Below are 13,954 nucleotides of genomic sequence, written 5' to 3' on the forward strand. Positions count from 1 at the left end.
TTAGATGTGTAGTAATTAATTTGTTTATATTATGTTAGATTTTTTTGTTAGATTAATTAGATTTTTTTGTTAGATTAGATGTGTAGTAATTTTGATATGTAGTTCATAGATTTTTTTGTTAGATTAGATTTTTTTGTTGGATTAGATGTGTAGTAATTAATTTTGTTCATAGAATTTTAATGATTTTTTTGTTCATAGTATTTAGGAAAAGGAAAAAAAAATAAGAAGTAGTTTATATATAGTTGAACTAGCTAGTTGATTTAATAAACTAATTTATTTTACTATATATAGAAGTAGTTTGTTTTTAGTAAGTACTACTTATTTATTTATAGTAAGTGCTTAGTAGTTGAACTAGATAGTTGATTTAATTAATAAAACTACTTTTATTTAACTATATATAGAAGTAGTTGCCGCATCGACGTCGGCGATGCCTATCCCGCATCCTCGTCGTCGTCGACTCGGCGGTGGAGGCCTGCTTGATCAGGGCCATGTTCGGGACTGGGCTCCGCCGGGCTGGTATTGGGAGGTGCTACCTTCCGGGGGACGTAGGTTGGTGAGGAGGCAGCCCGTTGTTGACCCGATCCTTGTTTGGTGGCGGTCGCGTGGGCCAGTGACGGTGGTGAGGCATCTGGACGCCGCGGAGGTGGTACGTCACCGTGTCAGCGAGGAGGACGAGCACGTCCGTCGCTACATGGTTGCATTGGAGGGCAGATTCAACAATACCTGGCAGGTTCTTCAGGGATCTCACTGGAGCTATGATCATGTGATGGTTCCTTATCATTGGGTGTCCACCGCCCGCGTCGATACCCATTGGGCGCTACGGTTCTAGTTGTATTAGTGATAATATTCGACGATGTGCGGACACCAAGAGATGATGTACTTTTGCTTATAATTATTGAATGCATGCTAATCTGAATACTATACTTTATTTTATGATTTGGTTTTGCTTATTTTATGATTTGGTTTTGCTTATTTTATGATTTGGTTTTGCTTATCGAATGCTCATATTGGATAAGTTCTCCTTCATTCCCGTGTGCTAGACAATTTGATATAATAATGCATTCCGGAATGAAAGGAGGAGCTACGTACATCGATCATCGATAGTCAACCCGTGATTAATAATAATGATCTAGTTTAATATTTGAATTATGAACGTAGGCCGGAAATGTCGTACTCATCGGACGATGAAAACCGCCCAGGGGAGTGCGACTGGTGCCACGACGACCGAGGTATCTGCGACAGGTTCATTGTGCTGGACGAAGATCGTCGCTTCAGCATTAAGCTCGAGGAGACCTTCGATGTTCATACGGTACGCAACCGATGATAATAGTTTTTTTTCGTAATTACTCATGACTTCAACTATTTTAATCATGACAATATTTTTCATCTTTTCCAATTCGACTAGCTTCTCCCATGCTTTGCAAGGCGCTATGTCTTGGAGAGGATGGGTTTTGAAGACCATGAAAGTTTCGAAACCAAAAAAATTATCCTAAGTACCCATCATGGTGTGGATTTTCAAGTAAAGCTGTACAATGCTCAGAGTGTAACCCATTTTGGTTGCAAAAATTGGGAAGCACTTTGCAGGATGTATGGTTTTGATGAGGGTATGCTTATTACCATGGATCTTGGTGATCCTACAATCGAGCAAGAGAGACCTACGATTTTCGTCCTTGTGGATACACCTCCAATTCTTCCCCCATGTGAGCTTAACATAGTTATTAAGTAATTTATATTGTTTATTTCAAAATAGTTGACAACTTATTCTCCATTGATAGCTTATTTTCATTCTTCAAAGAATGTGCGGAAGATGGTAGACAGAACCTACTACACTGAAGGCTCCGAACTAACTTATCAGGAGAAAAATCATCTGGTCGCATTTTGTACTGATCTTGAGAATTACAATGTCTACAATTGAACTCCTCAACATTATGGTCAATACGTGCCACTAGTGCACGTATTGAACTACGGTAACTACCATGGAGATACCCTGGTAAGATTTTTTACTATTACAACATCCGTGCATCTTTTTGCACACTTCTAAAACTAGTACATCATATCATTGCTAACTACGAAGTTATTACTATGTTTTTCAACAGATAATCCCGAATGATTGTGTGCCTCATCTGATGTATACACACGGTAGCCTTCATGTTTTGAACATACAACCAGGTCGTCCTACGAATCTCAACTGTCCATACCGAGTTTCTAAAAGAAGTGGAGACATGACAATCAAAGAATGGAAAAAATGTATGGACAGTCCTAAGGAGCTTCTTGGAAGCAACATTCAGCGAAGGGCAAAAATTGGAGACAGGATGATCGCCATTCTTCATAATGGAGAGTCAGGGTCTATATTGTTTTATGCTATTTTACCTTAAGGGTGTTTAGGTTCTACCTGATACTGATGATCATGTGTTAAGAACAATTATGTAGGGTTGGGTTCGATGACTATGAGGATGATGATCGTATGACTTATTATTAATAACAAGTAGAAGTTGTATGATGATGCATCATTAGTAGGAAGAGTACTTGTTATTATATATGCTGATGTATGTGAGCATGCATGAGTTATTATATCAGCGGGTAAAATGAACATATATAGCAGCAGTGTTGGTAAACCAAGGACGAAGATATAGGAGAGGACACTTCTCTCTATTAGCTAGCTAATATAACAACCTAAAAATAACCCCCAAAACCCCTAAAGCAGCCACTTTCCAAAAAAACATGGACTTTTGGTCCCGGTTGGTGCCACCAACCGGGACCAAAGGCCCCCTGACTGGGCTGGGCGCACAGAGCCATGTGGAGGCACATTAGTCCCGGTTCTTGTTTGAACCAGGACTAATGGGTGGAGGTATTAGTAACGACCCATTAGTCCCAGTTCATGAACCGGGACTAAAGGCCCTCACGAACCGGGACTATTAGGTGTTTTTCTACTAGTGCCTCGAGGTTCACTCTTGAGGTGTCGAACGACAAAGCCGTATCAGGAATGGTGAAAGAGGAAATCACCCTCGATGTCCACGACCGAATAGCTACACTACAGAATTATCATTAGTAGTGCGTTATGAGGTATCACCCTCGGCACTCGGTAGTAGCTCTGCAGAGTCGAGCAACTAAAGGGGCGTGATGTGATGTGAGGTGTCGGGCTCTAGTCGTCGATCACGTCGATCGAGGCACTGATGATGAAGCAGGGGCAACAAGGACAAGTGGGGGGTCACTGATGGATCACTAGCCAACCTATACTAAGAAGTTTAGGATAAGCAGGTAGGTAACAATAAACAGGTACAAAAGAAGGCTATGCATCAGATAGGAGCAAACAATAATAGTTGCAAAATCTAATGCAAGCATGAGAGTATAGAATGGGCGATATAGGGATGATTAAAGGTGGGGCTTTCCTGGAAGCTCCGCTGAAAGGGAAGAAGGGTCGTCGTCAACGTAGTCGATCACAGTGGCATCAACAGCGGTCTCGGGGTCTACCGGAGAGAAGAGGGGGAAGAAACAGTAAATACATAGCAGGAAAGTGCATAACAGGACAACAGACAGAGCTAGACGTGTTCTAACGCGGTGCTACACGCTACCGGTGAAGGGGGGGAAACCTCCAGGAATGTTTTCCCGAAGTTTGGCATTTTCGGGCAAACGAAACCGAGGGGGAAGGTTGCAGGTTTGCTATGCTAGAGGCATGTGACAGATGAACGGAGAGCATATTCGGGTTCGCCTCATCGTTCTGAGCAACTTTCATGTACAAAGTTTTTCGATCCGAGATACGGTTTATTTTATATGATTTTATAAAGAATTAACCATTTTCTGGGATTATTATTATTAAGCTAAATCGAAAAATAATTACTATGCCATCATGATGTCAGCATGACATCAGCGGTCAAAGTTTACCATTGACCACTCAAACTGACGTGTGGGTCCCGTTCGTCATAGGCTCAGAGTAATTAAGCAAGGTTAATTAGTTTTAACTAAAAGATTAGATTGACTAATTTTAATTAGCTTAGTTAAACAGGATTAATTAACTTGATTAACTCATTAATTAATTAATTAATTAATTATTCAAACATTTTTTCTATATTCTTTGTTTTATTTAGACAAAATCGTTCTGGGGGCGGGGCCCCCTGTCATTGGCCTAGGGGGCCTTAACGGGTCGGGCGAAACGGGCGTGAGCGCCAGCCCACAGGTCGCAGTTGCAGGCAACGGGTGCCTGGGCGCGCTCTCACCTTTAGGGAGTGCGGCGAGGCGAGGCCAGCGGCCAGGGTGGTGCTCGCGCGTGGGCGCGAGCTGGGGGAAAACAAGGTCGCGGCGACATTGGGCGGTGCGCGACCCGGTGTGGCAAGCATGAAGCGGGGCGAGGCCGTGGTGGTGCGCGAGCGGCCGCCAGAGGCCATGCGGGCGGCAGCCAGAGGGGGCGCTCGGCTGCGGTCATGCACGCGCGAGTGGACGGCGCTGTTGACAGAGAACAAGGGGAGAGTGGGAGGGAGGCCGGAGCTCACGGGGGCCGTAGGGGTTCGGCAGTGGGGCTCGGGGTGGAAGACGAGGACGACGCGTCGGAGGCGGGGAGGTAGTCCGACGGGGAGGAGATGAGAAGGTCCGGCGACGGCGAGGCCTTCGGGTGGCGGCGCGTCTAGATCGGGGGAGAAGGGGGCGAATGTCCCGATCCAGATCCAGCAAAGGGGAGGACGATAGGGACGGCGAGGCGGCCTGGGTGAGGTGCGGGGCCGGTCGGGGTTGCCCCGATCCGATCGAGGTGGGTGGGAGAGCGAGCGATATGGGGAGAGTGGGGGATATCGAGGGGAGTGGGGTCGACGAGAGGATAGGGCCAGGGTTCGGTTGGGGGGAGTTGGGGTTATAGGCCAGGGGGTGGGCCGGCCTAGTGGGTGGCCTGGTGGGTTGAGGCCCTAGGGGGGCGCGGTTGGCCAGCTGGGCCAGTCGGTTGGCCAAGGCCCAAAGGCAGTGGGGGGTGAGTTTCTTCTAATAAAACTGCCCCACTGTTTCCTTTTTTTTAAAACAAGACTAAAAGGGCTTTGTTAGAAAAGAGGCTTGTCAAACTAAACAAGCACATTATTTCTAGGAGTCACAAAAAGTTTTGTTTGCCTAACCAATTTTAGAAATTGGAAAGGCCAATTTGAAATGTTGCTGGACCACTAAATAATTTCCAGGGGCACTTTGGGAATCCAAAAGGGGTTGTTTCCAACATGGCAATTATCCAGGGATTATTAGCCACACATTGAACATTTTTATTTACATGTTTGAGAATTTTGAATTTTGACTTCAATTTGAATTTGGAATTTGAACTGTGTTTGAATGCAAAGGGGGATTAGTAACAGTAAGAGTGATGACATGGCACCATTAACATGGGATTACTGTAGCTTAATTATCCAGGCGTCACAATTCTCCTCCACTACAAGAAATCTCGTCCCGAGATTTAAGGGATGGAGTAAGGGGGAAAGACTTAGGAAGGAAAGAGCTCAACACAAGATAGGTACCTGGGGGCTATCTCACTGAACATGGCATAGAGGCATCTCTCGAGTTGAAATTTAATAAGTCATCGAGAACTAGGTAAGGAGGTGCAATAAGAAGCTTTAAGCGGGTAGGCAATCGTTCGTTGCCTGAAACAAATGGTGAAAAGGGTTCAGAGCAATGAGAATAAGTATTGTGTCTGATACCATAATAGATCACTAGGAATGTGGCTCGTGATTTACATACAAAGCCAAGTGCAAGGAACAATTTTTGGAAAACAGGGATGTACAGGAGAGTCAGGTTTCGATCTTGTGGAACTGTGGGTTATGGGCCCACCATGTGGGTTAACACCAGGAAGGCGCTAATCATTTTGCACGGTCATGAAAGCAAGGCAAGTTAGAGGATAGCCTGTCAATTATGTTGGCAACAACGTCGGTACCAAGGGCGAGGGACGAAGAGAACCATTTTCCTGCTCGTTAAGACAAGGCTGACCAATAGGCAAAGTTCTCATCCATCGGTGGTTACCGTAATGCCATCAACATTAGTAACAAGGTCTTACAGACAGAGTTTGTTCACCGAGGTGTTTACATAAGCAGAGAATTATCAGTACTCAGATATGTTAGGTTACAAGAAAGGTTAAGCAAACAATGGAAAGGAAAAAGTAGACTCATTGGTGTTCTCGAGTGTCTAACAACTCATAACCCATGGAAAATTGGAATCGGCAAGAAATAATAGTTGGCGAAGAACTCATTAGAGGCTATGTAGTTTCGTGATATTCTCGAGATACCAGAGGGTAATACTCGAAGGTAGAACCGGATAGAGGTTGGACAGAAGAAAAGATATGCAGAAGACAAGTACTTTAACTTGTCCGAGAAATGAAATCAAAGAAGAATAATCTGGTCGGAACCACGGTGGCAAAGGACCAAACATAGATACAAGATGAACTTATCAAAAGGGGATTATTATTATTTGAAGAAGCTTCCATGATAAGTTCCACATCGGGTCCATGGGCATGAACACAAAGGATCAAGGTCGACTCCCACTTCATCAATGCATAACCTATCATTCACTTATCATTTTCTACAAAGCCATAGTGTTCAGATTTTATCTAGCATAACACTAGTAGAGTATGACCCGTAGAAGTTTCCGGGTTCACACACATTGTGGAAGGCATAGGTTCAACCCATCGGGGCATCTTAGGAACACATACCACAAACTTTAGGAATAAATAACTCAAGCTCGGAAGCAGAGCATGGTTGACAAAAGCAGGGGATACCATTTACCAAAGGTATTATGTATCCGAGGAAAAGCTCGCAAGGTTACCGAATATGAAGGATGCTGTCAAATAAAATACACCAAGAATCTGGTGGTCCACGAGGGATCTAATGTGAGCAACGATACTCAACCAGAAGAAGGAAGAATGCAAGGAGGTCATATTATAGAAGCAACTGACTAATTCAGAGTTCAAATGCAAATGAATTATGATTTCCAAATCAAGGGATCAGAAGCAAACACTCTGATCAATAATGGATAAGTTCAAGAGACTTAGGCACAACCGATGGCAATCTGATTGGCCGAGAACCAGCTCATGTTCAAGAAGACATTTAAGCCGAAAAGATAATTTATAAGGATCAACTGATGATTGCGACACAAACATATCAAATCGAAATACTCAAGATGATAATGACAAAGGACGTCAATGGATACTGCTAGGCATATGGAATTAACCAGAGTGTAGGCAGGTAAGACCTTCTAGATCAATAGGCGATAGAGGTCATCGAAAGCTCGGATTGTATTAAAAAGTATCTTATGAAGCATAAGAATAACTGGGGATGAATGGATACTTGATAAGAGCGAGTAATTCTCCGTAGGGGTATTCATGCGGCAAGGACTGCAGTGCAGTAAGCATAAAGGATCCTCGAAACATCGAAGAGTATTTCAGGACATCTTGTAATAACAAGAGCAACTGGAGATGAAGGTATGAACGACAACGTAGGTAGTTACGCATAAGGATTATCAGTGGTAGGGATCGCAATGGTGAAGGGTACAAGAGACTCGGTAAAACATCGGAGAGTATCTACAGAATCTTCTGTTGCACCAAGCAATCATCTAGAGTGAGGGGCTCTTCGGGAGAAAGTATTTACGAGATCCTAGAGTTAACAGTTAACAAAATCATTTAACCCGAACAGAAGAGAGACCAGAGTCCCAGAGTATAGGCGAGGAGTAAAAGATCCTAATACCACCCAATGGCGACATGGGCCCGTAAGCCACACAGCCATGTTAGCAAATCAGTTTTTCAAATACTAGACTCAACTTCGGCCAAGGAGTTGGAAAAGGGGATCCTACAGGCAATCTGCTCTGATACCAACTTGTGACACCCCTGATTCAATCATACAATAATCATACACACAAATGTGTACGATCAAGATCAGGGACTCACGGGAAGATATCACAACACAACTCTAGACACAAATCAAAAAAAAAACAAGCTTTATATTACAAGCCAGGGGCCTCGAGGGCTCGAATACAAGCTCGATACACAAGAGTCAGCGGAAGCAACAATATCTTAGAACAGACATAAGTTAAACAAGGATGCCTTAAGAAGGCTAGCACAAAAGCAACACGATCGAAGAGGCAAGGCCTCCTGCCTGGGAGCTTCTAACTACTCCTGGTCGTCGGCGGTCTTCACGTAGCAACATCCATCGGCGGTGGCATCTGGTTTCAGGGATCCGCCATCTGGTTGCATCAACCGGAAAGAAGGAAGAAGGGGAAAAAGGGGTAGCAAAGCAACCGTGAGTACTCCTCCAAAGTACTCGCAAGCATCAGATCTATACTAAGTATGTATTGGTATCAAATGGAAGGGTTGTATCTGTGGACTGAACTGCAGAATGCCAGAATAGAGGGGAAGACCTAACTATTGAAGACTAGCATCTTCAAGAAGCTCCGAGCATCTTGCAGCATGTAGAAGAGTAAAGAGTAGCAGTTTATATTTAACAAACATGTTGTAACATTAATGCCCAGAGATCCTTCCTCGACTCCCTGCGAGAAAGCAATCTCGGAGCCACATATCTTAAGTATCCATTTGTAGTTGTATAAGATTAGGATATAAGTCTGAACGTCCGTTACCGTGGACATGACTATTAATAGATAATCTTCCCTGCAGGGGTGCACCATGTTACCCAACACGATCGATCGCTCTGGCCGGACACACCTTTCTGGGGTCAATTCCCGCCCTCGGAAGATCAACACATCGCAACCCTACCTAGGCTCAGCAGAGAGGTCCCCGTCGGTCTAAATCCTAAGCACTCCGGGGTCTGGGCCCATCGCCCGTTGCACTTCGGGTCGTTGTGCGCAAGGGGATACCAGCACCACCCGTGAAGTGGATGGCATGATCCGGCCCGGCCACAATGCTTAACTGGACGTCTGACAAAGCTTCGGCTGATACTGTGACGTCGAGGCCCATAACTATTCTCGCGTGGTAGTTAGTGCGTAAAGGCCAAAGGCCAACTCAGAACAAATACCCAAACCATAGTGTATTATTAGCTTGCGGAGACGAGCAGAGACTCACGATCGAAAGTGACCCCGTCGCCCCGTCTCGTGGACATACGACAAGGGCCTAGAATGCCCGGCTGTGCCACGTAACCATCTTGCGGGTGCTCTCCGGGCCCGCCCGACTTTCACCAACGTCTCTAGTAAAGTCAAGGTAACCGTGTGTCCAGACATCAAGGGGAAAACCCGAGGAATCACCCCCGGTGGATTCCACTCAATGTAATCATCAAGGTGAACGTAAAGAGGGACCACCCTCGAGGTTCACTCTTGAGGTGTCGAACGACAGAGCCGTATTGGGAATGGTGAAAGGGGAAATCACCCTCGATGACCACGACCGAATAGCTACACTACAGAATTACCATCAGGAGTGCGTTATGAGGGATCACCCTCCACACTCGATAGTAGCTCTACAGAGTCGAGCAACTAAAGGGGCGTGATGTGATGTGAGGTGTCGGGCTCTAGTCGTCGATCACGTCGATCGAGGCGTCAATGATGAAGCAAGGGCAACAAGGACAAGTGGGGGATCACTAGCAAACCTATACTAAGCAGTTTAGGATAAGCAGGTAGGTAACAATAAACAGGTACAAATGCAGGCTATGCATCAGATAGGAGCAAACAATAATAGTAGCAAAATCTAATGCAAGCATGAGAGTATAGAATGGGCGATATCGGGATGATCAAAGGGGGGGCTTGCCTGGAAGCTCCGCTGAAAGGGAAGAAGGGTCATCGTCGAAGTAGTCGATCACAGTGGCATCAGCAGCGGTCTCGGGGTCTACCGGAGAGAAGAGGGGGAAGAAACAGTAAATACATAGAAGTCAAGTGCATAACAGGACAACAGACAGAGCTAGACGTGTTCTAACGCGGTGCTTCATGCTATCGGCGAAGGGGGGAAACTCCACAAATGTTTTCCCGAAGTTTGGCATTTTCGGGCAGGCGAAACAGAGTGGGAACATTGCATGTTTGGTATGCTAGAGGCATGTTACAGATGAACGGAGACCGTATTCGGGTTCGCCTCGTCGTTCTGAGCAACTTTCATGTACAAAGTTTTTTGATCCGAGATACGGTTTATTTTATATGGTTTTATAAAGAATTAACCATTTTCTGGGATTATTATTATTTAGCTAAATCAAAAAAGAAATACTGTGCCATCATGATGTCAGCATGACACCAGCGGTCAAAGTTGATCGTTGACCAGTCAAACTGACGTGTGGGTCCCGTGCGTCATAGGCTCAGAGTAATTAAGCAAGGTTAATTAGTTTTAACTAAAAGATTAGATTAACTACTTTAAATTAGTTTAGTTAAACAGGATTAATTAACTTAATTAACTCATTAATTAATTAATTAACTAACTAATAATTTATTTATTCTAACATTTTTTATATTCTTTTTTTTATTTAGACAAAATCGTTCTAGGGGCGGGGCCCCCCAGTCATTGGCCTAGGGGGCCTTAATGGGTCGGGCGAAACGGGCGCGAGCGCCAGCCCGCAGGTCACGGTTGCGGGCAACGGGCGCCTGAGCGTGCACTCACCGGCAGGGAGTGCGGCGAGGCGAGGCCAGCGGCCAATGTGGGGCTCACGCGTGGGCGCGAGCAGGGGGAAAACGAGGTAGCGGCAACCGTGGGTGGTGCGTGATACGTCTCCAACGTATCTATAATTTTTGATTGTGCCATGCTATTATATTACCCCTTTTGGATGTTTATGGGCTTTATTTTACACATTTATATCATTTTTGGGACAAACCTACTAACCGGAGGCCCAACCCATATTGTTGTTTTATTGCCTGTTTCAGTATTTCGAAGAAAAGGAATATCAAACGGAGTCCAAACGGAATGAAACCTTCGGCAGCGTGATTTTCTGGAAGAATATGATCCTGGAGACTTGGAGTTCACGTCAGAAGACACTCGAGGCAGCCACGAGATAGGAGGGCGCCCCCGCCCCTATAGGGCGCGCCCCCTATCTCGTGGGCCCCTTGAGCACCTCCTGATCGACTTCTTTCGCCTATATAAGCCTACGTACCCTAAAACATCGAATATCAAGATAGATCGGGAGTTCCGCCACCGCAAGCCTCTGTAGCCACCAAAAACCTCTCGGGAGTCCGTTCTGGCACCCTGCCGGAGGGGGAACCCATCAGCGGTGGCAATCTTCATCATCCCGGTGCTCTCCATGACGAGGAGGGAGTAGTTCACCCTCGGGGCTGAGGGTATGTACCAGTAGCTATGTGTTTGATCTCTCTCTCTCGTGTTCTCTCTATGGCACGATCTTGATGTATCGCGAGATTTGCTATTATAGTTGGATCTTATGATATTTCTCCCCCCTCTACTCTCTTGTGATGAATTGAGTTTCCCTCTTGAAGTTATATTATCAGATTAAGTCTTTATTTGAGAACACTTGATGTATGTCTTGCCGTGTTTATCCGTGGTGACAATGGGATATCACGTGCCACTTGATGTATGTTTTGGTGACCAACTTGCGGGTTCCGCCCATGAACCTTTGCATAGGGGTTGGCACACGTTTTCTTGACTCTCCGGTAGAAACTTTGGGGCACTCTTTGAAGTACTTTTATGTTGGTTGGATGAATCTGAGATTGTGTGATGCATATCGTATAATCATGCCCACGGATACTTGAGGTGACAATGGAGTATGTAGGTGACATTAGGGTTGTGGTTGATTTGTGTCTTAAGCTGTTATTATAGTACGAACTCTTGAATAGATTGATCCGAAAGAATAACTTTGAGGTGGTTTCGTACCCTACCACAATCTCTACGTTTCTTCTTCGCTATTAGTGGCTTTGGAGTGACTCTTTGTTGCATGTTGAGGGATTGTTATATGATCTATCTATGTTATTATTGTTGAGAGAACTTGCACTAGTGAAAGTATGAAACCTAGGCCTTCTTTCCTACCATTGCAATACCGTTTACGCTCACTTTTACCATTAGTTACCTTGCTGTTTTATTTCAGATTACAAATACCTTTATCTACCATCCATGTTGCACTTGTATCACCATCTCTTCGCCAAACTAGTGCACCTATACAATTTACCATTGTATTGGGTGTGTTGGGGACACAAGAGACTCTTTGTTATTTGGTTGCAGGGTTGTTTGAGAGAGACCATCTTCATCCTACGCCTCCCACGGATTGATAATCCTTAGGTCATCCACTTGAGGGAAATTTTCTACTATCCTACAAACCTGTGCACTTGCAGGCCCAACAACGTCTACAAGAAGAAGGTTGTGTAGTAGACATCAAGCTATTTTCTTGCGCCGTTGCCGGGGAGGTGAGTGCTTGAAGGTATATCTTTAGATCTTGCAATCGGATCTTTTTGTTTTTTGTTTTATCACTAGTTTAATTTATAAAAGAAAACTACAAAAAAATGAAGTTAAGTTTGTCTCATATGCTTCATCTCTTTAATATCTTTCGTGAGAATGATGGAAAGGAAAATTGTGCTCAAGTGCTAAAAGAAGAATGCATTAAAATGCTTGCTACTAGATATTTGTATGATAAGCATGGTTGCAATGTTGTTAGTATGAATTCCTTTAATATCCATGATACTAATGATATGCAAAGCCACAACCTTGGGGAAGCTATATTTGATGAATATGATATATTTTGTCCCCCAAGCTTTGATGAGAAAATTTATTTTGATGATAGAATGCCTCCTATTTATGATGATTATATTGATGAAAGTGGGTTTGGAAGAGTGTCAACTTTAGGAAGTAGTGATCCCACTATTTTGGAGGATGTTGAATCTTATTGTGATGAATATGAAAGTGGATTTGGAAGAGTATCAACTTTATTTAGTGACGATTCCATTATTTCGGAAGAGGTTCCAATTGATTATGAGAACAAAGTTGCTATCTATGATGATTATGATGACTTGTATGCTATTAGGAATTATGATAACCATGAAACTTGTCATCATGATTTTAGTTTTCAATTGTATTATGCCTCTCATGATAATTATTTTGTTGAGTTCACTTCCACTACTCCGAATGAGAAGAATTTTGCTTATGTGGAGAGTAGTAATTTTTCTATGCTTGTAGACCATGAAAAGTATGCTTTAGGTGCTGGTTATATTGTTGAATTCATTCATTATGCTATTGAAAATTATTATGAGGGAGGAATATATGCTTGTAGGAATTACAATAATGTCAAGTTTCCTCTCTATGTGTTGACAATCTTGAAGCCATGTTTGTTTTACCTTCCTATGCTTGTTGATTATTGTTCCCGTAAGTTGTTTGCTCACAAAATCCCTATGCATAGGAAGTGGGTTAGACTTAAATGCTTCATGATGCTCCCGTTATGTTTCAATTCTTATCTTTTATGTGAGCATCATTGTCATCATCATGCCTAGCTAAAAAGGCATTAAAGAAAAGCGCTTGTTGGGAGACAACCCAATATTTATCCTTACTGTTTTTGTGTGTTCACATGATTATGCTACTGTATTAATCATGGTTTATAGCTTTTGTTTCAATAAAGTGCCAAGTAAGACCTTTACGAAAGCTTACGGTGATAGTTGTGTTGATCCTGCTGAAAATCAGAAACTTTTGCACCCCATAAATTAGTTTTATTAATTCACAGAAACGTGATTATTTTCTGATTATTTTTGCTATCAGTTGGTACACACATTTCTCAGGCCTTCCGAATTTGGTAGAATTTTTGGAGTTCCAGAAGTATAAGTTTGATACAGATTACTACAGACTGTTCTGTTTTTGACAGATTCTGTTTTCTATGTGTTGTTTGCTTATTTTGATAAATCTATGAGTAGTATCGGAGTGTGCGAACCATAGATAAGTTGGAATACAGTATATATTACACCATTATGAATTTAGAATGAGTTCATTACAGTACCTAAGTGGTGTTTTATTTTCTTATACTAACGGAGCTTACGAGTTTTCTATGAGTTTTGTGTTGTGGAGTTTTCAAGTTTTGGGTAAAGATTCAATGGACTATGG

The sequence above is a fragment of the Triticum dicoccoides genome, chromosome 1B (assembly GCF_002162155.2).
Source record: "Triticum dicoccoides isolate Atlit2015 ecotype Zavitan chromosome 1B, WEW_v2.0, whole genome shotgun sequence".
Taxonomy (NCBI): Eukaryota; Viridiplantae; Streptophyta; class Magnoliopsida; order Poales; family Poaceae; genus Triticum; species Triticum dicoccoides.